Genomic DNA, 27,572 nt, shown 5'->3' on the forward strand with positions numbered 1-27,572 from the left:
AGCAACTATGAGAACATGGCACTGAACTTACCTGAATGTTCCTGAAGCTTCAGGAACATTCCACTCTGGACTTTCCTGAATAATCACAATTCCTGTCAGGTGTCCTACACAAGACTGAAACACTCTAGACATTTCATATTTTGGCATCCAAACCATAGCTTCTATACTCTTTCCCCAAAATTGGATACAAAAAAGGGAATGAGCAGGAAGCACTTGGCATATTTGACTTTATTCAATCTTTCCGGCATTACGTGACATAGGAGTTACTACTCCCTTATTATAGGGATACGTAAGCCACTTTTCCTGATGGTCTTCCTAAAGTGCCTTAGTCATATCACAGAAAATTGAAGAGGTGATATTCACATTCAGAAGGATTCTCCAATAGATGGATGGATGAACGGATGGATCGATGGGTAGTGGGTTGATGGGTTGTAAAATTAAATTATTTGCTTGAATTTGGGTCCCCGTATCCTTCAACATGACATTTCTTGACTCCACCTGAAGAGGGAAAAAAATGTTCAAGGTGTGTTCACAACAAATCTTGGAAGTCCATATAATCTTTAGAAATGTATTGACTGTCAAATTTATAGCCAGACTGGCCAGCTTTATGAAGGAGAGAGGGTGACGATATAGATATTAGAATGAAAGTATTTATTTCTGTGAGTTGCAAGTGACCATATAACTCACACGTAATTCTGAAGTCTGTATATTCTAGGAGATTCGTGCTGTATTGTATCATGGGGAATGGCTCATAATTCACGTGCTGGGCTTCTTTCGGTATGCCCAGCCTGAACATTTAGGCATAAAATTCCTTTTCTCTTTCAGAAATGGAAATGCAACTGTGATTTTCTGGCAGCAGATTTATGTCTTGGAAAACTGTTTTAAGAAATGTGTGGATACATGGCTCTGTTTGACAAATGACAATAGTGACAGGCAGGCACTGATGTTGCCCTACCACACCCACCACATCCTTTGTTTCCCCCAGAGTCCAACAACCACCCAGTAACACATCAGAGCCTCAAAATTACACTAAAAACGACATATATCGATGCATCTAAAAATGCAGAAGCGAATACTTAAAGAAAATGACTACAGGATATAGAGTAGCCAAAAGATAAAAGAAAAATCCTTCCAAAGCCTACTACTGAAATGAATTGTCTTCACTAAGATGAGAAATATATTTTATATCTATATGGTAGGAGCTGCATAAACCCTGTTCTAGCACATTATCCATGAGGTAGCTCAGTTCAAGGCTTTCCCCACCTGGCTGGAACGCTCAAGGATGACCATGGGAGCATCCTCACCTTACCAGGCACAGGGCTCTGGGTGAATGGACAGGTGTTCTGATGGAGTGAGGCAGGGAGTCCACATGGGACAGTCAGACCAGGACTGAGCATGATCCCTGGCCCTCCTGGGTGCTGTTTCTGCTTGGCTGTGAGCTGAGGCAACTTGGAGGAAGATCTCAATAACATCCTTCCCATATTTTAACGGCACTCCATCCTATAAACACGTCATTTATTTTAATCATGCACTTTTATCCATTTTACTTACTTTTTTGTAATGCCACATGCATTTACATTTGAAAATCATCTGTGAAATGAATTGGGGTGTTTCAAATATATATTAATGCTAGTGTCAGCTAAAATGACCAGCCTCTTAGGAACTACAAAATGATTGTCCTGGGGCACCTGGGTGGTTCCGTTGGCTAAGCATCTGAAATTCTTGGTTTCTGCTCAGGTGATGACCTCACAGTTGGTGAGTCTGAGCCCTGCATTGGGGTCCACGTTGTTAGTGCAGAGTTTGCTTTGAGATTCTCTGTCTCTCTCTGTTTCTCTGTCTCTGTCTCTGTCTCTCTCTTTGCCCTTCCCTCACTTAAGCTCTCTGTTTCTCTCTCTCTCTCTCTTTTTCTCTCTCAAAATAAATAAATAAACATTTTTAAAAAACGTTTAAAAATAAATAAATAAACAAACAAAAATAAAAATAAAAACTTGTCGGCCTCTAACTCTTTATTTCATGACATGTGGAAAGTCCAGTGCCCCTCCCCCCAAACGGATGTCTGCAAATTCTTAGGGTGCTGAACTACTCAAGTTCATATGCACCTCTGTGTTTATACTCTTCCTGAAGGTTTTTGTGTGTGCTTTCTCACCATGTTATCTGTGTGAATTCTTTTTTCATCTGGGTCTTGCTAGATAGTGGAATAAGGTCATAAAGAATTTAGCATTCCTCACTGCTCTGTAATACGGCATGGACCATTTTCGCTTTGTTACAAATATTTCTAATCATCCGAGTAGGCATGTAGACTTTATAATCATAGGAGAGAAAGAAAAATGGTTCAAAAAATCACTAGGTCCTCTCTTTCATATCTTTCTCTCTGATGTCCCTGACTTTATTCTGAGATGGGCAGTGACACCTGTTTGGATTCCTCTTTTCCCTTTCTGTCTCTCAGAGTAGAGTTCATTTTACACGTCTTCTTCATTTCTAAATCTTAGAACCTCCTTTAAAAGTGTCCTCTTTCTAGAACATGGACCCCAGACAACAAGACCAGAGCAATAGCCATCCCTCCTCTTGAAGAATGTAGGGTTTGGAGACGAGAAGGAAATGGATTAAAATCATGGGGAAAAAGTATGGTTTTTAGCAAAGTGTTTAACCACATTTAATTATCTCTTTTTTTACTCTGTAAAATGAAGCTAGTCATATGGTATAATAATATATAAATTAAAGGTCCTGTAATATTTTGACACTTAGATCAAAATTCCATTTTTTAAGCTTATTTATTAATCAATAATAAATTATTACTTATTATAGAGAGAGAGGGAGAGAGAGAATCCCAAGCAGGTTCCATGCCATCAGCACAGAGCCCGATGCACGGCTCAAACTCATGAACCGTGAGATCATGATCTGAACCAAAACCAAGAGTCAGATACTTAACAGACTGAACCACCCAGGCACCCAACATTTAGGTACTCTAAGAATCTTGGCACTACAGAAAAAGGAATGCTTGACTTCCCTACAGCTTTTCTTTTAATTCTGTGACCTTAAGCAAATCACATAGGTTTCCTTAAGTCTTGGCCTCCTTCCCTGTCAAATAAGGATAAGAAAACCACTGTGGACATTCATGGATATGCATAGATGTCAGTGAAGTGTCCAATCCTTAAATATTCAGGTGAAATTTGCTTGAACTCCATGTCAGGCACTACAGTACATCCATGCACGTGTGATTCAGACTTTCTGTGATTTCCGTGGGATGCAGTGAGGACAGGCAGACAAATACTTTCCTTCCTTCTTAAAACTCAATTAAATTTAATGAGTTCTGCCAACCCATGTCTTATGCTGACATGTTGACACATTCCACCCAGTAACACCCAGTCCTGTTCTTTTGAGCTCCCCAACAAATTCTTTTTTTTTTTTTAATTTTTTTTTCAACGTTTATTTATTTTTGGGACAGAGAGAGACAGAGCATGAACGGGCGAGGGGCAGAGAGAGAGGGAGACACAGAATCGGAAACAGGCTCCAGGCTCTGAGCCATCAGCCCAGAGCCCGACGCGGGGCTCGAACTCACGGACCGCGAGATCGTGACCTGGCTGAAGTCGGACGCTTAACCGACTGCGCCACCCAGGCGCCCCAACAAATTCTAACTCAGCAAGGTGAGTGGATGCATGCTGACTTTATTGAGTTTGGGAGCAGGCCGGAAGGATTGCCAAGAACAGTGTACTGTCTGTTTAAAGGCGCTTGGCCTATTTTCAGTACCGCCCCCACCACTCTCCGAAAGCTTGTTTTTTCCTCTCTTTAATATGCCCCAGGATATCATGGACCACCTTATCTTAGGCTTGCCCCTCAGAGATCTGGTGGAAATTCCACATTTCCTTCCCTTTTCTCTGCCCCCTTGTCTCTTCCAAGGGAGGAGATAGTGATATCTATATCCACATTATTATGCCACCTCCCTTCAGGGCAGAAGCAACCACCATCTCTGGGTTTGAAATATCGTGTCCTTCCTTTTTCACATATAAAGCATCTTATACTGAGTTAGATCCTAAATGAGTATTGGAAGAGAGGGGGAAGGGGGACGATCATACACTGTGGATGGAGGGTATGGTCAGGGCAGAAGGAAAATCAGTAACAGGAGGGAAAAAAGCATAGAACTGATGTGACGGAAGATAGGTTCCCAGGCCAGGTGATCCTGTTACTAAACACTCCTGATACCTAATACCAAAATGTTCTTAATGCCGTGTATGAAAGCATAAGCTCTCAACTCTCTAAGCCTGGATAATGGCCCCATGCTCTTCCTACTGATGTAGAACCCTCCCTTGGCCTCCCTCCACACACCCCAGCACCTGTGAGTTGGGAGAACATCTCTCCTTCCTAGGTGGGAGCACAGATGTAGGAAGGCAATGATTTCAGAGGGTTTATTTTAGAAACAGAAAACAGCTTCCTAATGACACGCTGGCTGGAGGGGGGTTGCATCTCATTGGTTATGCTGGCAGATCACCCTCTGCTGATCTGTTTTGTCATTTTGTTGTCTGTTGAGGAGACAACAAAATGTTGGTGAGCAGCTGGTGGCAGAATTATGTTTTATGTACAAAATGTGGAAGAAAATTCTGGCCCAGTGCTGTAATTGCCTGATTGGATGGGGGCGGGAGAATGAGCTATGCATTTATCTGAATTAAATGTGCTTTCTCTCTTCAAGGTTCAGCACGCTCAACCAGGATGGGAATTAGTATGCGACACCCTTTGCGCATTTCAGATCGGATTCTGTAAAAAAAATATGGCTCAGAAATTTCTGGAAAATCAGAGTCAGCCAGGAGTCTAACAAGACTAGGACGATATGGTATCTCGGTTTATCTGCCAGGATTTAGGGGTCCTCAGAGAAATGACTCAAGACAGTCAACATGTTAGTAGGGAAGCAGGCACACAGAGGACTGGGGAGAATACCCAGCAACAGGACTTGGGGGAGAAATACAGTTAGGGAGGCAAAATCTAGTACAGAAGACACTTTAAACCCAGATCCTGATTCCTTTTGTAAAGCATATCTAACAGCCATGGCACACTAATTTCTGGGAACAATTACACAACTGTCTAGTACATCATATTATTTTACGATGTGTTTCTTAAGGGTTATAAGTGCTTGTTCCCTAAACTGTTTATGATGATTGTACTTCTATGTTGATTACATAATTTAATAAACTAGTATAAGTGAATGTAAAAAGGAAGCTGGTTTCTCTTTGAAAATTCAGTTGAAAACCTTATTAAAGATGGGTCACTAAAAATATTCATATCGAACGTGGTGTGAAGAAGCTAACCTGAAGGCTGCAGGGAAATCACAAACACGAAGCTCTATGCTCAGATTGACTTGTGGGTACGCGCAAGGCATCACTCCATGTGAAAGAAATGCGAATTCGAAGTTGGAAAGGACTCATTATGAGTGTGTTGTTTTCAAGGCAGAATAAATGGAACGCCAATCACAATGCTCATGTTCAAAGAAAAGAATATGACATTAAATGAAAAATTTGGCAAACACTCGTGTCATTAAAATGCTTATTGCATGCGTCTATGCGTGTGTGTGTGTCATTTTTATGACTTCCCTCCTTAGCCATATTTTTTATTAGTTTGTCAGTCTCAGGTCTGGACTGGAAGGGATCAGATGTCTTTAGCTTTGCTGGGAGTGTGTATGAAGTCATTCTGGATGGATTAGCGGACGTCAGAGGGACCAGCAGATGTCACATGGCACGGGAGGGTAGATGAAGGTGAGGGACATGTGGCTAGTCTGTAGAAGGGAGGGCTGTCGCCGTCACCAGGAAGCAGAATCAAAGTCTCTCGGGTAGGTCTGGGGCTAGGACTTCAGCCCATGTGAGTTGGAAGACTGGCTACAGAAGGCCATGGCTTAGCCCGAAGGATCTGGGGAGATGGGCTGGGCTGGATAATGGCAGCGAGACTTGGGGACAGAAAAAGCTAAGTAGCTGGACAAACACAGAAACACTGTGGACCTCATAGTTCAGCACAGCTGCCACACCACGCCCCTGCTGTGACGACTACTCTCTCTGATCCCCAGTTCCCTCATCTGTAAACTGTGGACAGTCATAACTGTTGTAAAGTAATTAGGAGGATTAAATGTGTGACATATTCAGACTACCTAATCCACGAATTATCATTAGCCGGAGAGTAAGCTTCTTCCTTCCTTTCTTCCGTCCATTCATTCCGAAATATTTACCTAATATCTCCTCTGTGCCAAGAGCTCTGCTAGCTGTAGAGGAGACCACAGTCAGAAACAGTGGTGGAATCCTATTCCCATGACACTTTCTGTTGAAAGGACAGACACTAATGTAGGAATATAATGTAATAACAGTGATATGCGCTATGAAATGAAGTGGAGGAAAGAAAGGGAAGACTTTCATGGTGGTATAAAGAAAGATGGGAGCGAAGGTGGTATTCATCCACACGCTCTCTATTTTTACTCTAACTGGGAGAAAAATGGCAAGGTGGCCGTGTAGCTATTGTGTAATTATTGATGATTCCTCAGCTGTCTGCAGCCCAAAACAGCAATGAGTCATGGCCAGTAAACTTCAGAGAGCTCTTAATTTTTAATTTTTAATGAAAATAGCTTTACTGGTTTTGCTCTAAGTACCATATATGGAGAACACTCAGAACAATGCAGCAAATTATGAAAAAGTAAAAAAATAATAAGAAAAAATAAAAATCACCATACATGTCAGCATTCAGATATAGTCACTGTTAACATGTTTTAGGCTGTGTTTCTGTTTGTTTGTTTTAGTGAACTTTCTGAAAGGAAAGCCTTAATGCATATCAATTCCCTTGTTAACAAGACAAATATTGGCACTCAACCAGCACTCTTAAATGCATGTAAATATATACAATACATATAATACATACGTAATACACACATCACAAACATATATACAAACACACATACAAATGTGTGTATGTGTATGTAAATGTGTATGTACATCACCCGAGAGATACGTATGTGTGAATGTGTGCATCCGGAGAGAGAAAGACAGAGAGAGAGACAGACAGGAGAGGGTGGGATAACTTTGTCGGTTGTGACTTCGAACGAGGCATTTAACCTACAGGGACCCTCATCGACTTGTTTGCAAAGTGAGTGTGTGGGGGCAGAAATGGCAGGGCTCACGCACAGTGTGTTCGCTCCCTGACATTTCCTGGCTCCCTAGCCTTTAGGGAAGGCCTCGCTTATGTGACTCGTTCCACAGTGACAGTGTGACAAGCAAGTGCAATTCCCCAGTGCTTCTCCTTCTCTACTGCGGGGACCAAGGTGGCAGACAGACCTGTGCTGAGACAGCAACCTCACCTGCCTGGTGCATGAGTAGAACACAGCCCTTTGCACTCTCTGATGGGCAAAACGCATGAGCAGGGAGAAACACAACAAAACAAACGCCGACACTTTTGTTGCATGAAGGCACAGGGTGTTTCAGTCGCTACAGGGTAACCAAACTGCCAGACCAAAACCGCCGGAGAAAACACGTGGCTGCCAGTCTGAGAGCTAAACAAGACCAGGTGAGGCCTGTGATAGAAGCTCAGTCATTACGGGTTGAGTCTGAACGACAGGGGCTAATGGAGAGGAAATTAGTCATACTACAAATACCTTTTTTTTTTCCCTTGAGAGACAGAGACAGAGAACCCCAAGCAGGCTCCGTGAGGCCAGCGTGGAGCCCGACGCGAGACTCGAACTCACAGACCACGAGATCATGACCGCCAAAACCAAGTCAGAGGCTTAACTGCCTGAGCCACCCAGACGCCCCCTTTGCTGTGACTTTTGAGAGGAACATGCATAGAACGCTGGTAAGAGATTTCTGATTCCCTCCAAGTTGTCTATTTTCTCCAGACCTGAGTTAAGGTTTCTCTACGCTTGTTCCACTTGGCCAAGAATCCCTCTAAGACCCCTGAGCAGCCATGACCCACTAAAAGTTCTGCATCACTACCGTCTTCTGCCTCTGGGCCCCACCACCCAGGCCTCCTGGGCTCCTCTTTCCACCGCCCGCCATGCACTTCCAGGTGGTTACACTTGCTGGTCCTCATTGTCATGGGTCTCCACTCAGAAACACCTCCCAAGTATAGAAGTCCTTGAACTTGTGATCTAGTGCTGCCCCCAAGCCTCACATTGTCCACCCACCTTCTGTCACAAACCCCTCTTTCATATTTTTGTAATTCTTGTCAATGCCAAAACTTAATATATTCATGTATCTGTTTATTTACTGCCTGCACCCCACCCTCCACTAGTACGTTCCATGAGAACATAGACTTTGCCGTCTTGGAACAATGCCTGGAACATTGTGTTCAGTAATATCTGTTGAATAAATGCATGGGCACTTGCTATGCGCCAGATTCTCTGCTAGACGCCCTAGGAACTACATATTAGAATAAAATAAAGTAGGAAGAGAGGAGTACAAATTAAAGGCAATGGCAATTTTCTGTAAAACTACCAATAGACGGAGCAGTTACTAAACTGCTTACTAAATTAGAGGCAGCAGGGAACTTTTCCTAGAGGTGAGATTATTTAATCTCAATTGTGGAGAATGAATAAGATTCTGAATGGTGAGCTGTCAAGAGTGGGAGGGGAGAAGATAAACTCGACCACTTGCCAGCCGAAGGGTGGGATCAAGACTGAAGCAAGGACAATCCAGGGCTGATTTCACCAACAGTGAAGTGGCCTCTGTGGCCAGCCCTTGACTGGTTGCAAGGAGAGAAAACTTCCCATGGAAGACAGTGCCCAATGGTGAGGAAGCCTTGAAGGATTCACTATTGGGTGGACCTGATTCTCTTCATCATGGAAGGTCATTCAATGTTTATAAGCAGGTATAATAGTTTCCCAGAGCTACTGTACCAAAGTGCCACAGACTGGGTGAGTATCCTGAGACAACTGAAATTTATTGTTGCACAGTTTCAGAGGCTGGAAGTCTGACATGAAGGGGTCAGCAGGGCTCTGCTCCCCATTAAAGTGGAAGGGAATCCTTCCTTGCCTCTTCCTAGCTCCTGGCGGTGTGCTGGCAATCATTGATGTTCTTCGGCTTCTAGATGCATCCCTCCAATCTTCCATCTTCACATGGCCTTTCCTGGTGCCTTTGTCTCTTTTCACAGCATTGTATTATTATGTTTTTAATAAGGAAATCAGTCATACTGGGTTAGGGGCCCACATGAGTATGACCTCATGTTAGCCAATTTCATTTGCAGTTACTCTAGTCCAAACAAAGTCACATTCTAAGATACTGGGGACTAGACTTCAGCATGCCTTTTTTTTTTTTTTTAATTTTATTTATTTATTTTGAGAGACACAGAGATGGTATGAGCAGAGGAGAGGCAGAGAAAGAGGGAGAGAGAAAATCTGAAGCAGGCTCCTGGCTGCTAGTGCAAAGCCCAATACAGGGCTTGAACTCATGAAACTGTGAGATCATGACCTGAGCTGAAACCTCTCTTGGTCCAATTCTTATTGGACCCTTAACCGACTGAGCCACCCAGGCACCCCAGCATGTCTTTGGTGAGGGACACAATTTAACTCATAACACCATGGACTTGTGTTTGAGAAGTCATTCAGTTAATGGTTGATCAATGCTTTTCAGCTGGGACATTGTTTTGGTTTTGGTTTTGGTTTTGTCTTCTATTACCCTTTTCCCTGAAACACTGGCCCTTCCTCAGTCTCAAAACTGCCAGCCCTCGGCCTGGAACCATGCTATCATGTCTCCGGATTGCCAGTTGCAAGACGTCTGATTGTCACTTGTCAGCTTCCACAATGACATGAGTCAATTCTCTAATTCTTTACTTAAGTGTATATAATATATTATTATAATGCATATTTTAAATTTATACATATATAATTTATATTTACACATAATATATATTTATAATAATATATTATCATGACGTAATAATAAATATATTATAATAAAATAATATAATATGTAATATTACATGAGCCAATTCTCCAGTTCTTTCTTTATAGAAAAATGACCCTTGTCAGTTGACCCTTGAACAACACATGGTTGAGCTCCATGGTCAACTTACCACTTACATGGTCCACTTACATACAGTTTTTTAAAATAAGGATAGTACGGGGTGCCTGGGTGGCTCAGTCGGTTAAGCATCCAACTTTGGTTCAGGTCATGATCTCACACTCCGTGAGTTTGAGCCCCACGTCGGGCTCTGTGCTGACAGCTAGTAGCCTGGAGCTCGCTTCGGATTCTGTGTCTCCCTCTCTCTGACCCTCTCCCATTCATGCTCTGTCTCTCTCTGTCTCAAAAATAAATAAACATTAAAAAAGAAAATTTTAAATAAGGACAGTACATTTCTGTAAATGTATTTTCTTTTCCTTATGATTTTTAATACCATTTTTTCCTCTAGCTTACTTTATTGTAAGAATATGTTATATAATACATACAGCCTACAAAATGTATATTAATAGACGATGTTATCAGTAAGAGTTCTGGTCAACAGCAGGCTATCAATAGCTAAGTTGTTGGAGAGTCAAATGTTATACATGAAGTTTTGATGATGTGTAGGGTTAATACCTCTAACCCCCGCATTGTTCAAGGATCAACTATTTATGTGTGTGTGTGTGTGTGTGTGTGTGTGTGTAGGTGTACGTATGTACGTATATGTCCTGTTGGTTCTATTTTTTTCTCCACAGAACCCCAGTTAACACAGATTTGGGTCCAGTGAAGTGGGGTGTTGCTGTAACAAATGTGGAAGTGGCTTTGGATCTGGGTGATGAACAGAGGTTGAAGGAGTTTTGAAGTACATGCTAGAAAGAGCCTAGATTCCTATAAGGAGATTGTTGGTAGAAATATGAATGTTAAAAGCCTTTCTAGTAAGGTCTCACATGGAGCAGCTTATTGGAAAGTGAAAACGAGGCAATCCCTATCACGAAGTGGCTGAGTTGTGCTCTGGCATTTTGTGGAAGGTAGAACCTGTCAGCGAGGCGATTAACTATTTAGCTAAGAACATTTCTAAGCCAAGTGTTGAAGGATCATTGTGGTTCCTTTTGATTATTATAGTAAAATGTTGTTGCAGGATTTTTTACCTCATTACCCAGGGTTCATTATCTCACCACTTCAAAGAATGAAGAGGTGGACAGAAAATGAGCAGCAGGCATAAGTTTATTAGAGTATAAGATTAGGAATGAAGAATAGTATGAAAAGTCTCTTTACACGGAGGGGGCATTCAAAAGTGAATACTTGCTGACAATGAGCAAGGGTCCTTGTTTTATCAGGTTCTGGTCAGCCCTCCCTTCCCTTCCCTTCCCTCTTGTTCCTTCTCAGGTCCTACCTTCATTGCCTTGATAGCTCTTGTCCTTTCCTGATTGGCTTGTTTCCATTGTATGAGGGATGGTCTACGGACGTATCATTTCTTGTGGGTCCTTTGTTTTATGGTCTATGACTTATTTTTAGGTCTTTAATCAAATTCCTGAGAGAAACCTGAAGGGAAGTAGGTGGTATCTGTTACATTCTTAAGAGGAACCTTACATCTGAGGGGATTGTCTGTGGTGAGACTCAGACACTTGTAGCATTGTTCCAAAATATGTTTTTCTCCATCCAGGGACCTCAGGTCCTATCTTTACCTCTCTTTTTACTGAATCCTATCTGTTCCTATCATAATGTGAGAAGAGAGAAATAAATTGGAAAAATAGGGAAGCAAAATGAACTAGAACTTGAAGATTTGGGAAATTCTCAGCCTATCTTACTGCAAAAAAAAAAAAAAAAGAGAGAGAGAGAGACAGACAGACAGAGAGAGAGAAAGTTTATTCTGAAGAGAAATTAAGGGTGTGGCTGAACAACCTTTTGATAAAGAGATTAATGTGGATATGGAACACACATTTAATCACCTGATCAACCATCTCAGCACAAGTGAGGAATGGACAGGACAGACAGGATTATAGTAGCAGATACTCTGCAAGCAGGAACTAAAAGGAACAGAACATATGGGGTGGAATGAAAGAAAGCTGTCTAACTTCTGGGATTCTACAGGACCAGACAACATGGTTATTCAGTTGGGAATATGACTAATCCTCCCAAAAAAGGAAAGAAGGACCCTGAGGGCGATCCAAAGACCTGCAGGGCTACCCCTCCACCAAAGGCCAGGTGGTTAGGGCTGGTTTCTCCTTGGTTTACAAGTGTAGGCCCTCTTCAGTTTCAGGGACTAGAATGCCACCAGCCAGGGCCTAAGGAGCAAGGCCAAGGCCCAGTGCCACACGGGCTGGATTGTCTTGCCACACCAACAGTGGTAGGAGCCACCCCACTGAGCTATGGAGGGACATGACCCTGCCACCTCGGTGGGCCTGGAGGGCAGGGCATTGAAACAAAAAGAATTATTCTCCTGCCTTCAGATGTAATGGACTTTGCCTTGCTAGATGTTTGCTTGGTTGGGACCCATCACCCCTTTCTTCCTTCTGATTTCTCCATTTTGGACAAATCATGTCTGTGCTATGCCTCTGTCACCATTGTATTTTGGAAGCACATAACTTTGATTTCACAGGTTTACAGCTGGTGAGGAATTTTGCCTCAGGATGAAGTGTAGCCTGCATTTCACCCACATCTGATTTCAATGCTACTTAGATGTAACTTTGGCCTTTAGACTTTAGAGCTGCTAAGGAAATGAATTAAAACTTTGAGGGCTGCTGGGATGGAATGAGTGCATTTTGCACGCAAGAAAGGCATGAATTTTGAGAAGCAAGGGGTAGAATTGGACTGAATGTCTGTGTCCCCCTGAAATTCATGTGTTGAAGCCTTAACTCCCAATGTGACTCTATTTGGGGATAAGCAACTAAAGTAGTCACTAAGATTAAATTAGGTCAGAGGGCACTTGGATGGCTCAGTCGGTTAAGCCTCCGACTTCCGCTCAGGTCGTGATCTCACAGTTTGTGAGTTCAAGCCCCACATCGGGCTCTGTGCTGACAGTTTGGAGCCTGCTTCAGATTCTATGTCTCTCTCTCTCTCTGCCCCTCCTCCCTCTTGCTCTCTCTCAGAAATAAATAAACATTTAAAAAAGATTAAATATAATCTATAATCATTGTCGTAACAATGGGGCAAGTATCAATAGGATTTGTGTCCTTATAACAAGAGAAACTAGCTAACTCCCTCCCCTTTGAATGTGCACAAAGGAAGGCCATGTGAACACACAGCAAGAGGGCGGCCATCTACAAGCCAGGAAGAGAACTGTTACCAGGAACCTAATCAGCCATCACATTGGTGTTGGACTTCCAACCTCCAGAGCTGCGAGAAATGAGTATCTGTCGTCTGAGTCCCCAATCTGTGGTGTTTTGGTATAGCTGCCGGAGCTGACTGACACACTCTGGCTGCAGAGTAGAGGGGGACTGAGGGATGGGGGTGAGGAGTGAGGAAACCAATGTGGACATTGCTGCAGGAGAAAGAACGTTGATGGACAGAATTAGGGCAATCACAGTTGGAGACGATCCTTAGTGGTGTTCACTAAGGGCAATTAGAAACAGGAATCAGTGTGTTAATGAGGAAGATAAATGTTATTACAGACCAAACCAAAAGGCTTTCGGCCCTTCACTCGATTCAACCCGGGTCACACGGTCTTTCCTCTGAATAAAATCTGAGCACAAAAGGGTGAAGCTGTATTAGTTCCTCTCTGCCACCCCTTCCTTCTCACTCCTTTCGTCTGCCTCGGTTTGCTCATCTTTAAGGTGGGGATGCACTGATCGCACTTTCGAACACACCAGCCCATTGAGACCACCAGACACGCTGAGAGCACCATGCAGGAGAGGGCATTCTGGAACATTTGACGCTCTTGTTACGGCGGCTTTGTGACCTTTCTTGACTCTTTTCCACAGTGGGGGCATTTGGGATCAAGGAGATGAAGAAGAGGAGGTAGAGGAGGAACCATGAGTAGCCCCGATTTCCTGGCCTCAGCCCGAGGTGAGCCTAGCTCTCTGACATTTCACTAGGAGCTGTAAGGGCAGGGTGCCCAGAAGGAGAGGTAAAGGAAAGGGGGCAGGGTGACAGGGGAAGCAGTTGCCAGCTGGCCCCCCTCCAGGTCACAGAGCCAGTGCTCAGCAAGAAGAGGCATTTTCACACAGGTATGCAGGAGCCCCTGCACTGACATGCCTACTGCAGGGTTCAAACAGGAATTGACCTGCCGATTCCCTTCTGTTTCCTGCCGCGTGTGGTAAAGTCTGCCTCTCAGAGAATTCAGCCCTGACTCACATTAACACTTCTGACTTGCATCATCTGACACCTTTGTGCACCTTCTGGGAAGTCGGGTTCTCTACCCTGCCCTGAGACACGTGCTCCACTTGAGGCCAGATACAGTTAGAGGAGCCAAAGACTCCTGGCCATGGCCTCCGGCAACTCTCTAGGAGCCTTTCCAGGGTTGGTCAAGATGGCCCCTGTGGTAGAGGAAGCAGTGAGATTCTGGAGACAGATGTGGGGCAGATAACGTGGGGCAGTACCTACCAGATGACCAATGCAAGAAAGATGTAAAGTATTTGTGGGATATTTTACAGTGTATTAATCTTTCAAACACATCCTCTTTTTTGATCTTCACAACTTCCAGTGGAGTGATCCAGAGGGGCACCTCGGGATGGCTGCTAGGCACTTCCTGAACTCATAGAGCTTCATTTGAAACACCCCTGATTGTTACGTGTCTCTGAAAGTCCACATAAATGGAAGAATGCCTACCAAGTCTAATGAGAGGGGATCGGGCTTGACCCACACTATCACTCAAAATCATTCAGTTGGGGCTGCAAGGCTCCCCCAGGAGTCTCAGGGGGAGAATGTGGGATGGGCTGGTGACTCCAGCTATAATTGCAACTGATCAGTTCTTTAAAAATCCCTGACACAGATACAGCCACTTTATTTGCCAAATACAAACTCTACAAGAGCAGAGGTATTTGCATGTTTGGTTGCCAACCACATCCCAGGACCCCAGCTCATTCATATCGACATTTGTGGAGTCGATTAATATGTGAAAGCTGGATGTTGAGAATGTAGGGGTCTTTTGTAGTTTCTTTTTCTTTTCTGTATGTTTTATATATGTTTTTGTTGTTGTTAAGAGGAACTCTACTATCAAAGGGGGGAGAGTCAACATGGAAGCTTGGCAAACCGGAGGGATGTGAGAAAATAAAATTTGACAGATTTGTTGAGAACTCCCAAATGAAGATAGACTTTTTCCTCTTACTATTCCTATTTATAACATAAACTGATTCAACAAAAATTAGATACTTGTAAAGGTCAGACAGTGAAAATTGTGGGTCTGGACCCAAACTGAGCATCTATAGGTGGTACGAACTTGAACTTTGGATTCAAACGGACTTCAGATTGAGTTTTGACCTCATACGCTTTCATGTGTTGGGGATGGGAGGTGTGGAAGGAGCTCAAAAGGCTTAATAATATTTTTTTCAATAAAAAAAGTGAGTGCCTATGCCAGATATCACTAGAGTCAGTATGTGCCAAATGCAACAATTGAACAGCATCCCTTTTAGTTCTCTCATGACTTCTCTAAGGTTGACAGATTAAAAAATGGTACCACGGAAATGTCCTGTAACTTGACCAAAATCATACAGCCAAAGGCTCCAAGTATGGTGGTCTGTGGAACTCCAAAGCTCACGATGTTGATAACCAGTCTTTCACCCACAGTCAAATGTGGAGAAGAGATAGTGTTTAGCTACCAAGGTCTGTGTCACTCCAAAGCCATTTGTTTCTTTTCTCTCTGTCTTTGTCTCTCCCTCTGTCTCTGTCTCTCTCTCTCTCTCTCTCTCTCTCTCTCTCTCTGACTCCCTCACTATGGCTCTCTCTTGTTCTCCAGGGCCTGGACAGTTGATCTGAAGATCTTTATCTTGCTCCTGCCCTGAGCTAAGACATTGGCTCGGCATCACTCATCTTAGAATTCATGTGAGTAAAACACCCTTAAATGTGTGTCAGTGGCCGCTTCATTATCATGCCCTAAAAGCTGCACACACCAGCTCTCTAGTGGTTTGGTCGGTCAGATGAAGAAAGTACTAAGAATTCCAAGTATGGGTCTCCTAATGGTATAAAAATAATCACATTTTGGACACCAAACAACCCATCTCTAACCTTTCTATTTGTGTTTGTGTTTTACCAAATTATAAAGCCCAGCCAGCTGTGTAGGTATTGGTTCTTAACGATTTCTAGAAAAACTGGTTATAAATATGAAATTAAAGGCTTGAAATTTACAGAGGAGTGCAGAGGTTTTTTTGTTTTGTTGTGTCGTGTTTTCTCGGTGGAGCCTTTTACCTCCTAAAGCCGGGGAAAGGGTAGGAAAGAGCTGAAGTCAGCCTTAAATATTTAATTTCCTTCTTCAAATCTCAGATGTCAGGAGAGCTGTGGGGCGACCGCACACCTAAGTTAGGCAACCAAAGAAGTTCCAAAGCTGTCCTCCTTTTCCGGCTCACGTGTCATGGGACTTTCACTTGCTATTTATCTCCCCAACCCAACTCCCCCTACAGGAACTAAAACCCCATTATTCTTAAATGGTCTGGTTTGATGTCGCCACAGCAGTGAAAGTCATTATGATTCTCCAGGGCAATTTTCTTCCTGGACTAATAACGCTCCATTAGCATCTTTCAAAGCCAGAGGAAAATCTGTTGTAGGAAAAGGGAGAGAGGTAGCTAGCAGTGGAAAGCGGGATGAAATATGTCCCCCTGACTTTACATAATCCTTTGCTGACACACAATTTCTCAATTAGACACCCTGGCCTCCCGGTTTACTGTTGGTGAAGGACGGAGGCAGCCGTCAAACTGGGGGAAAGGCTTGTTTCCTTCTGTTGGATCTGCCTGTCAGCAGACGCGCAGAAATGACCCTCGAGACTTCCAACCCAGATGTGATGGAGAAAATTGGTAAAGCTGAATCGTTTCAACAAATTGGCAGGTCACTGTGGGTGGATAATACAAAATGTCATGCAAAAACTTATCTTACTAAAAAACTAATATTTGCGACAAATCCCATCTCCTAGATGTATCTTAGAAAAGAAACATATCCTTTTACTCTCTCACAAGCGACAGTAACTCTAAATCATATAGGTATACGAGTGCTCATATATATGCACATATGTTGCACACAGATATAAAGTCTATGTATACACACTTCCACACAAACACACCCCAGGACTAAGTATTTCCTTCTGTGTTCACAAATTTTTACCATCTCTTGTTCATGCTTTATTTCTACCCTGCTGATCCTTTAAAAGTTGTCCTGTCAATCAGGATGCTGGCTAGAGAAATAAGGATCTAAGAGTAATTGGTTCTATTAAGGTCTAGGGGATACTCACCGAAGAGGCAAAATGTATCTTAGAAAATATAAAGAAGCAATAGGAAAGCTCTAGCCATCTGGGCTCTCAGAGTTTTAGAGACTTTTGGATATTATGAATGCAAGCCGATGGCAGTAATTATTTCACATCACTTTTTAATTATTTCTGGAGAGCAGACTAGTATGTCTTCTGATTGTTGCCTCCTGCACAGAAGAATCATTAAGCAGCAGTCCAGCTTTATGGGAGTACATATATATTAATAAATTGATGCATAAGTGTACAAGCGCAGGTTACAGACCCAATTTAAGAGTGATATTGACAGGGCACCTGGGTGGCTCAGTCGGTTAAGCGGCCGACTTCGGCTTAGGTCATGATCTCATGGTCTGTGAGTTCGAGCCCCCCGTCAGGCTCTGGGCTGACGGCTCAGAGCCTGGAGCCTGCTTCAGATTCTGTGTCTCCCTCTCTCTCTGACCCTCCCCCGTTCATGCTCTGTCTCTCTCTGTCTCAAAAATAAATAAATGTTAAAAAAAAAATTAAAAAAAAAAGAGTGATATTGACGAAAGGTGGTGAAGTAAGTGACCTCTGTGCTAATGGTACTATTTATATCAAAAGAATTTATTCAAGCAAATAATATATTCCTTGTCTCTGGAAACAATGCAATAAATACAAATGCCATTGTATCTCCTGAAATAGTCTCACGAGTTAATTTCAAGAGAGCACAGCAACTATACGCTAGAGAAATGAACTCCTATAACCAAGTCGTTACTTTGCCATACAATATTATAGGTAAGACTGCAGACTACACACCTGCTTGCCTTCAAATCTTATTTGATCATATGCCAGCTGCATTGCACAAGTGACTTTGTTTCTCTGTACCCCAGTTTTCTCATCTAAAAAATGAGGATGACTGTTCTTACACTAGGCGGTTGATGAGACCATTACTATTAATGAAGTAATGTATGTAAAGCCTGTAGAACAACGGCTAGGATAAAGTAAGTGTGGAATCAATGCTAGCAGTCATTTGCTGATGACCCAGTTTCACTATCTATCCAATAAAAATGATCTTACGTTCTGCAGAGGGTGGTTGTAATAATTAGAGAGCGTGTAATTTAAAAGTTCCTAGGACAGTGACTGCCATATTCTTCTCTGCCCATAGGGTGTTTGTTTGCCACCTGCTGACATAAATTATATATATATATATGTATATATATATATATGTATATATACACACATACACACACACACACACACACACTAACAAAGTGCATAATAATTATATGCCTCACATTTATACAGCACGTTACAAATTACAGAGAAGTTAATGTGATACCTTATTTAATCCTTTTAAAGTCTTGTCAGGTGCACATCATTAGCCCCCCCTTTAAAGGTGAGGTTTAACATGCTCAAGTGACTTTCCTGAGGCTACACAACTATAAATGAAAACTAGAAGCCGGGCAGGATTTGTGAGCCCCTATTTGTACCGATAACTGCACTTGGCATTTAATCTTTATGATGATATTTAATCTTCCAAGAATCCCCAAAGTTAGAGATTATTGCTTATGGGCTGCAGAAAGCTTAATCCAACACCCACATCTACACAGGGTTCGAATCCAACTTTATACCGAGGTCTGTCTATAGATTCAGGGTGTTGGTTCTTTAAACCACATAGCATCTCACTTTCATTTAGGCATTTTGTTTTCAGGATTTTCCATGTTAAAAGAAAGAAGAAAAAGAGGATGTGTTCACTTCATGCCTCATGCATGGATATGTGAAATGATAACTACATCTGTGAGGTCTGATTGATACATTCTCCCATCCACCATCTCCTTTTCCCGCCCCCGATTCACGTGAGTTTTGATGAGGAAATGAAAGGGGGAAAGAGAATAAGGGAGTGAGGAAGGAAGGAAGGAAGGAAGGAAGGAAGGAAGGAAGGAGGGAGGGAGGAAGGGAGCACTGAAAGCTTCTGGGTGTGTGCACAGGTGGTGAGCCTTCTCTAGGGTCCCTATCAACAATACCAGCCCTTTTATCTTCCAGAGCCTTAAGCTACTGTGATCTGTTCAGCCTTCTGTGGCTACATATGTCTCCAAGCAGAGTGATGGTTCCTAACAGCATGAACTCTGCATTATGATCCCCCCTGCCTTAGGAATCACTCTAAATTAAGCAGTGGCTGTGTGCACCAGCAGGAGGAGAGAATGCTTTGGCCCAGCCCAGCTACCCAAAGTTTGCGGTGTTTTAAGATCTCTCCAACAACAACAACAACAACAACAACAACAAAACAAAAAAAGAAGAAGAAGAAGAGAGGAAATCTAACTCTCTTCTTTAAAAATAGCATAAATTATGGGGCGCCTGGGTGGCGCAGTCGGTTAAGCGTCCGACTTCAGCCAGGTCACGATCTCGCGGTCCGTGAGTTCGAGCCCCACGTCGGGCTCTGGGCTGATGGCTCAGAGCCTGGAGCCTGCTTCCGATTCTGTGTCTCCCTCTCTCTCTGCCCCTCCCCCGTTCATGCTCTGTCTCTCTCTGTCCCAAAAATAAATAAACGTTGAAAAAAAAATAGCATAAATTATTCTCTTTCCTTCATGCAGGCTTCAGTAGCAGGAAAGCAGAGCTCGTAAGAGGTAAGGAAAATTATTTGCTCAAACACTACCCTGTGAGATCCATCGCCAATAGAAGGAGGGATGTGAAATTCTCAATAGGACAAGGCGTTCACCTTGGATCTTTGGTTGAGACACAAAGGCAAATGATGATATTGGAAAATAAGAGCTAGCCAAGAAAGGAGAACAAATTAAGGGATGGAAGACATTTGCTGCGACTAATCGCTAAATTGTTCCCAGTGCAAGCCAAGCGTCATGGGACACCGGTTTGCCTGACGATGCACAGACATTAGCACCGTCCAGTTTGACTGCACTTTGTCGTAGCACCTCTGGCAAGGTAACTGTTGGTGGTTGTACAGTGTGTAGGCCGCAGAAGCCAGGCATCCTGACCTGAGCGTTCACAAGGGTAGACAGCTTCCCAGGACACCATTTTCTGGGAAATGTCAGGTCACACCGCTGCTGCTTCTGGCTCCGTGGCTGGTGGCCTCGTGGTCTTGTTCCATCACTTTCCTTACTCGAAAAAAGAGAGATTTGTTGTGCGACAGATTAATCTTCAGCCCTTCCTGTGTACAAAAGTGCTCTGCCGGGCACACAAAGAGAGAAAGGAAGGTGTAAGGCGGCCAGACCATGGTCCCCTCCTCGAGCGGCATAGTGTAGACTGTGGGAATAAGACTTGGCCAGATTGCTCTTAAGGGCAAAGGAGAGCTGAGGCCAGAAGTTGTTGAGTGATGGCAGGTTCCCATCACTGCCTCCCACAGCACGACTGCAGGCAGGACAACGTGTCTCCATCCTGCCTCACAGCACTACACCTGCGGCCCTCCCTGACACAGGCCATCTCAGTCCCATACACCTGCTAACATTATTCTCATGCAAATTCAACCTGCCTCAGTTTCCCTCCCTGATTTTTTAGTTACATACTTTCCATGCTTTTTTGCTTTAAGATGAACTCCAAACATTTTTGACAAGATCTATAAAAATGTTCATGATCTGTTCCCTGCTGTCTCTTCCAGATCCCCTTCTCCCTGCCAGCTCCCCCTCCTATAGATCTAATTGACGTTCCTCACATGGGCTCTACACTCTCTGCCCCAGGGTTCTGCATCTGCTTCTCTGTCTCTCCAGAAAACACTCACCCCCTTTCTCTGGCCTGGTCCGTGCTAATTCATATGTCAGGTCTTCACTGGTCAAAATGTCACTTTCTAGAAGAGTCTTCCTCTACCCTGATTTCATACTGACATCCCAAGATTGTGCCACCTTAGGAAGGTTTAAAAAAAATACCATTACTTGTCATACCATTGAATTCAAGCCTTTTTGAAGGCAGGAATCAATGTTTGAAAAGTTCTTCAGATGATTCTACTGTGTAGCTGGGCTTAAGAGCTAGTACGTACCGACCCACTACCCCCTTCCCAATTCTGTGACAGGCATTCTGTCCCCTAAAGCAGAGCCTGGAACCACCTTCTGGAGGGGGTTCTGCAGGTCATTCCCAGTCACAGCTACTCAACTTTGACGTCGTAGTTTGAAAGCAGCCACAGACGATATGTAAACAAATAGCCATGGTGTGTTCCAGTGAAATTTTATTTGCAATACAGGCAGCATTCCAGAGTTAGCTTTCAGGGAGACATTTTCCACACTAGGCAGTGATTGATCGTCCATATACACATCCAGCTCCATGCTAGCGGTTAGTTCCCTGAAGAGGCAGAGAATCTGTGTTACTCAGCGTAGTAGTCACATGCCCAGCACAGTGGCTGACGCCACTGGTACTCAACGAATATTTGTTGGGAGAACACGTCAGTGAATGGCTATCAGGATGGCAATGTGAGCGATGTCTAAATCCTCCTAGAAGCCTGGGTTCTTATCAGAAAATGCTTCACGGGGGTGCCTGGGAGGCTCAGTCAGTTGAACGTCCAACTTCAGCTCAGGTCATGATCTCATGGCTTGTGAGTTCGAGCCCCGTGTTGGGCTCTGTGCTGACAGCTCGGAGCCTGGAGCCTGCTTCGGATTCTGTGTGTGTGTCTCTCTCTCTCTCTCTGCTCCTAACCCACTCACATTCTGTCTCTGTCTCTCTCAAAAATAAATAAACATTAAATAAACATTAAAAAGAAAATGCTTCATGGCTCTGGGTTTAAGAAGCAGGCTGGGCAAAGGAGGGAGGGGCCCATCTCACAATTGTAAAAACCCATCTCACAATTAAGATGGATGATGGAGTTTTATTTTCTGAAGTCTTTCCAATCTGACAACCTATAACAGGTAAATCATCTAGAAAAATGCTGTTAACAGATATTTGTTCGAACAAAGAGAATCCCATCCCAGTTTCCTTTCCTTTATTCTCTAGTGACTCACCCTGAAATGTGCTCAAGGCAGCCAAAGAATCATGCGTGGGGTCCTCACGATGTTCAAAGCTTTCAAACACATTATCTTATTTAAATACCTCCCCCCGCAATACACACACACACGTCCATCAGTCTTAGGTTCGGATATCTGGTTGATATTTCAAAAATGGTACCTTGGATACCATCCCTGTTCCCAAAATTGGTCCATGGTTAGCTATTTCCCCAGGCTAAAATCTAAAAGGATCACCTAGCCATGCAGATCTTCCACACTCTTCTCTGATTCATTTGAGAAGTCATATCCTCAACTGCTTCTCAAGGTGCTGCCTCCAGTTCAGGTGAACCAGAAGTTAGAATCCATGGCAGGTGTCGTGTTCACAACAGGGAACATCGCCTGTCTCAGCACCAATGGAGGCAGCCCCCCTGCCTCACACACACACACACACACACACACACACACACACACACACATATTGTGATCTACTTTGGAATTAACAAAATATTTCCCACGTGATTATCCATGTGACCTTGAACACATTATTTAACCTCGCTGGACTTTAGTTTCCAATTCCTCAACATTGCCTGAGTCATAAAGCTGTCACAAGGATTACGAGATGATGCATGTTGAACACTCAGCACTCTATAGACAGCTCCCCAGCTATTCCCATTAATTTATTATTATTTTTATATTCTTTGACCCTCTCCAAAACTCTGTGAGGATAGGCAATGCAGGGAGAATTATCTTTTTTCGGTAGATGAGAAAACGAAAGCCCAGAGAAGTTAGGGCATCTGCCCAATATAACAGAACAATTACACACAGCATTAAGCCATAATTAGACCTAAGCCCTATGGTTCCTAGGGTTTTCCCATCATACCCTGCTTCTTTTGAGACTTTACCTATTTTTGGAGTTATTATAATATATAATATAATATAATATAATATAATATAATATATTAAAATGTATTATTTTAAGTGAAATTGCCCTGTGACTAACGTGGGATTAGAATTTTTTTCATGAAACTACAAGGTAGAGAAAGCTGAATATCTGGGGGGTCACCATATCTGCCATTAGCAAGCTATGTGTCAAGGGGCAGACAAATGATCCTCTCTGATCCTGAGTTTCCTCATATACAATATGAACATTGGGCAAGATTTTCCTTAAGATGTGATCCAGCTCCAGAATCCAGGGAAACTGGATTCTCAATTCATGCTCATAGAGAGAGAAGTACTGGGTAATTGAAATCCACAAATAATCCCTCAAGTTGTCTCTGAATCCTCGCACACCAGGCCTTCATCCTTTTTTTTGGTTGCTGACAAGTGGACATAATTGACTGATTTGGACTTGATCTTCCTTCTGATCTTATTCATCCTCAGGAGGAAAGAACTAATGAGCAGAAAAAGTGCCAAATGGGGGAGGAGACACAAAAGCAAAGGCATCGATGATCTGTAAGTTGGTTATTTTCTTCTTCAGTTACTGAAAGTGTCTCCACAGCTTTGCCTCATGCCATCAAAGGTATGTTCCTGAAGAACTCTGCAAACCAAATTTCTGTCAACTAAATCATATGTGCTATGCAGTGGTGAATTGTTGAGGTAAATTAAAGCAAAGCAAAACAAAACAAAGCAAAGGAAAACGAAACAAAAGAAAAAGCAAACCACAATGACAAAAGAATCTTGTGCTGAATGTTTGCCTGCCTCCCTCCACTCTTTCCCTTGTTTTATGAAGTCACATGAGCATCACCTTCCTCTTCCATCAAATGGAAGCCACTGGATGTCCTTCTCTTGGAGAAAAGAGTAGAGAGAGAATAGGCATATATACAAGTGACAGCTCTCAGAAGGGCTCAAAGTTTGATGTCGTTGACTTTGACGGTCGAGTTTGCAATTTATATAGGTATACCTCAGAGATATTGTGGGTTTAGTTCCAGACCACCACAAGAAAGTGAGTAACAACAAAGCAAGTGAAATGAACTTTCTGGTTTCCCAGCACATATAAAAGTCACTCCAACACCACATTGTAGTCTATTAGATGTGGTAGCATTGCATTAAAAAAAAAGTACACACCTTAATTAAAAAATACTTTATTGCCAAAAAATGCTAAGCATAATCTGAGCTTTCGGCGAGTCATAATCACTGATCACAGATCTCCCTAACAAATATTACAACGATGAAAAAGTTTTAAATATTACAAGAATATTACAAGAATACCTAAATGTGACTCAAAGTGAGAAAATGTTGTTGGAAATAGGGCACCAATAGATTTGTTTGTTGCCAGGTGGCCACAAACCTTTAATTTGTTAAAAAAAAAAACAAAAAAAAAACACAGTATCTGTGAAGCACAATAAAGCAAAACTCAATAAAATAATGTGTGCCTGGATACTTTGGGGAAAGACAGATTTTAAAATGTATTTTAATGTGGAGATGAATTTCCATGTGGAGAAAGGGGAACTGCTTTTGCACTGTGTGTGGGAATTCAAACTGGTACAGCCCCTCTTTAAAGCAGTATTGAAGTTCCTCAAAAATTTAAAAACAGAACTACCCTATCACGCAGCAATTGCACTACTAGGTATTTATCCAAAGGACACAACAATGCTGATTTGAAGGGGCACATACACCCTAATGTTTAAAACTTTTTTTAATGTTTTTATTTATTTTTGAGACAGAGAGAGACAGAGTATGAGCAGGGGAGGGGCAGAGAGAGAGGGAGACACAGAATCCGAAGCAGGCTCCAGGCTCTGAGCTGTCAGCACAGAGCCCAACTCGGGAGTCGAACTCATGGACCGTGAGATCATGACCTGAGCCGAAGTCGGATGCTTAACCGACTGAGCCACCCAGGCACCCCATGCACCCTAATGTTTCTAGCAGCACTATCAACAATATCTAAAGTATGGAAAGAGCCCAAATGTCCATTGACTGATGAAAGGATAAGGAAGATATGCCCCCCCCCAAGCAAACACACACACAATGGACTACTGCTCGGTGATCAAAAATAATGAAACCTTACCATTTGCAACAACAGGGTGAAACTAGAGTGTATTATGCTAAGCAAAATAAGTCAGGCAGAAAAAGACAAATATATGATTTCACTCATATGTGGAATTTAAGAAACAAGTGGACATAGGGGAAGGGAAGGAAAAATAAGATAAACACAGAGATGGAGGTAAACCATAGAAACTCTGAAATACAGAGAACAAACTGGGGGTTTCTGGAGGGAGTGTGGGTGGGGGATGGGCTAAATGGGTGATGGGCATTAAGGAAGGCACTTGCTGGGATGAGCACTGGGTGTTATATGTGAGTGGTGAATCACTGGGTTCTACTCCTGAAACCAATACTACACTGTATGTTAACTAATGAATTTAAAAAAAATAAATGTGTGTGTGTGTGTGTGTGTGTGTGTGTGTATTATAGAATTTCAATAAACAGGGAAATCTGATCTCAATGTGAAAGTTGGGATAGATTGTAGAACAAATACAATCTCAATTAGTAGACAGGGAAGAGATGATAAAATGTAATTACAAAAAATTTTCAGGTCATAATTTCTGCAAAATACAACAAATACGGATTCATGTCCATAAACTGTGGGAAAGCAATAGAGGATGAAGGCCTCTAAATCTGGCACCAAATCCCAGCTTTGGACCTCTGTGCGTTTTTGCCCTAGGGAAGCTACTTTGTATCCCTTTAACTCAGTGTCCTCATTTTTAGAATAAAGATAACGAAAGTAACTATTTCGCAGGGCAATTGTAAGGAATTAAACAAGTTAATATACATGAACCCCTCAGAACTGTGTGTTCAGGTAATGTGTTAAATATTTATTATTCATAAGATTATTTCTATCTAAATTACAATAACATGTGCATATCTTATTTCTGTACATTGTCATCTCAAATTTCAAACATTGCTGTGGAATAGAAACCATTAGTCTTTCCCATAGAGAAGGCCAAAGTGGGTCTAAAATTTAGGTTTTTCTGACTGCAATAATGTGCTCAACTTAGATACATCTCCAAGTTCAAAGCTGAATCTCAGGTGACAAGTCTGACATAGCCCCCTCCATCCCTCTGAGGATGTCTTAGATTAGTTTTTGTATTAATCATGGCAACCACTGGCTGTTGGTGTTGATATGATTCTTGCAAGGCATTGGAACCCAGTTCCTCAGAGTTGTTTGGAACCTATATTTCTTTGATTGCTTTTTTTTTTTTTTTAAATAAGAAACAAATATTTGTACTACTGATTAGGGCATTTATACAATTCAGTAGAATAAGAAACCCATCTGGTATGAGAGGATTAATTCTAAAAGGAACCTCTTTTCAGGTTTATGGGAAGCTTCCATTCTGATGTAATCAAATCTCAGTCTAGCCAATGTTTAGAAAGGCCTGTTTCTTCACATTCTCACCAATTCTGAATTATATCATTTAAAAATTGCAAAGCCCATAGGTGGTTTCTTATTGTGACTTGTAGAAGAAGTTGACTAGCCTTTTATGTTTATTAGTAATTTGCTTTTCATCTTTTGAGAATTGCCTTTTAAAATATCTTACCCACATTTCTATTAGATGATCTGTGTAATTCCTGTTGGTCTCGAGGTACTATTCACAGATTAAGAATAACAAATCTTTGTCATGTATATTTCAAATGCTCTTTCCATTTTATTATAGCTTTAGCCTTTTAAAAAACACAAATACACTACAGTCAAATTTATTTTTAATGTGTTCTGAATTTCTTTCATTTCTTTCATTTCTTACGACATTTTTGTCACTGAAAGGCATAAATATACTCTAGGGCACCTGGGTGGCTCAGTCAGTTAAGTGTCGGACATCGGCTCAGGTCATGATCTCATGGTTCGTGACTTCAAGCCTCACATCTGGCTCTGTGCCTTTTTTAGCCCTAGTACTCTCCATCCTAATCCTAGCAATCATCCCAACCCTACACACCTCCAAACAACAAGGAATAATGTTTCGACCACTAAGCCAATGCTTATTCTGACTCCTAGTAGCAGACCTCCTAACCCTAACATGAATTGGCGGCCAACCACAGCTCAGAGCCTGGAGCTTGCTTCAGATTCTGCGTCTCCCTGTCCCTCTGACCCTCCCTCGTTCATGCTCTGTCTCTCTCTCTCTCTCTCACTCTGTCAAAAATAAACATTAAAAATTTTAAATAAAACTTAAAAAAATAAATAAACTTTAACTTATCTTCTAATATTTTAGATTTTTAAAAATATTTAAATGTTTTATGCACTCTTATTGTATTTCTTCCCAAATGAATAATAATTGTTTGCAGTATTTATTGATAAAATATTATATTTTATGGAATTATAATGCTATTTTTCCATATATATTTAATATAGAGTTTCATTGATTTCTTGACTTTATTCTTTTTCTGTGATTGATTGGTTATTCTTGGGTGATATCTATATGGTTT

General features: G+C 42.2%; 1 long non-coding RNA gene across 1 annotated transcript; it reads left to right on the plus strand.

Moving 5' to 3' along the window:
* The first annotated feature begins 4,390 nt into the window (after positions 1–4,390).
* On the plus strand, positions 4,391–27,175 carry LOC121033774 (uncharacterized). The gene is made up of 3 exons (XR_005792119.1): positions 4,391–4,401; positions 5,421–5,426; positions 27,008–27,175. It is a non-coding gene; the product is annotated as an uncharacterized LOC121033774 (long non-coding RNA).
* The last annotated feature ends 397 nt before the right edge of the window (positions 27,176–27,572 follow it).

This window comes from Herpailurus yagouaroundi, unplaced genomic scaffold (assembly GCF_014898765.1).
Source record: "Herpailurus yagouaroundi ecotype Mexico unplaced genomic scaffold, PumYag 28, whole genome shotgun sequence".
Lineage (NCBI taxonomy): Eukaryota > Metazoa > Chordata > Mammalia > Carnivora > Felidae > Herpailurus > Herpailurus yagouaroundi.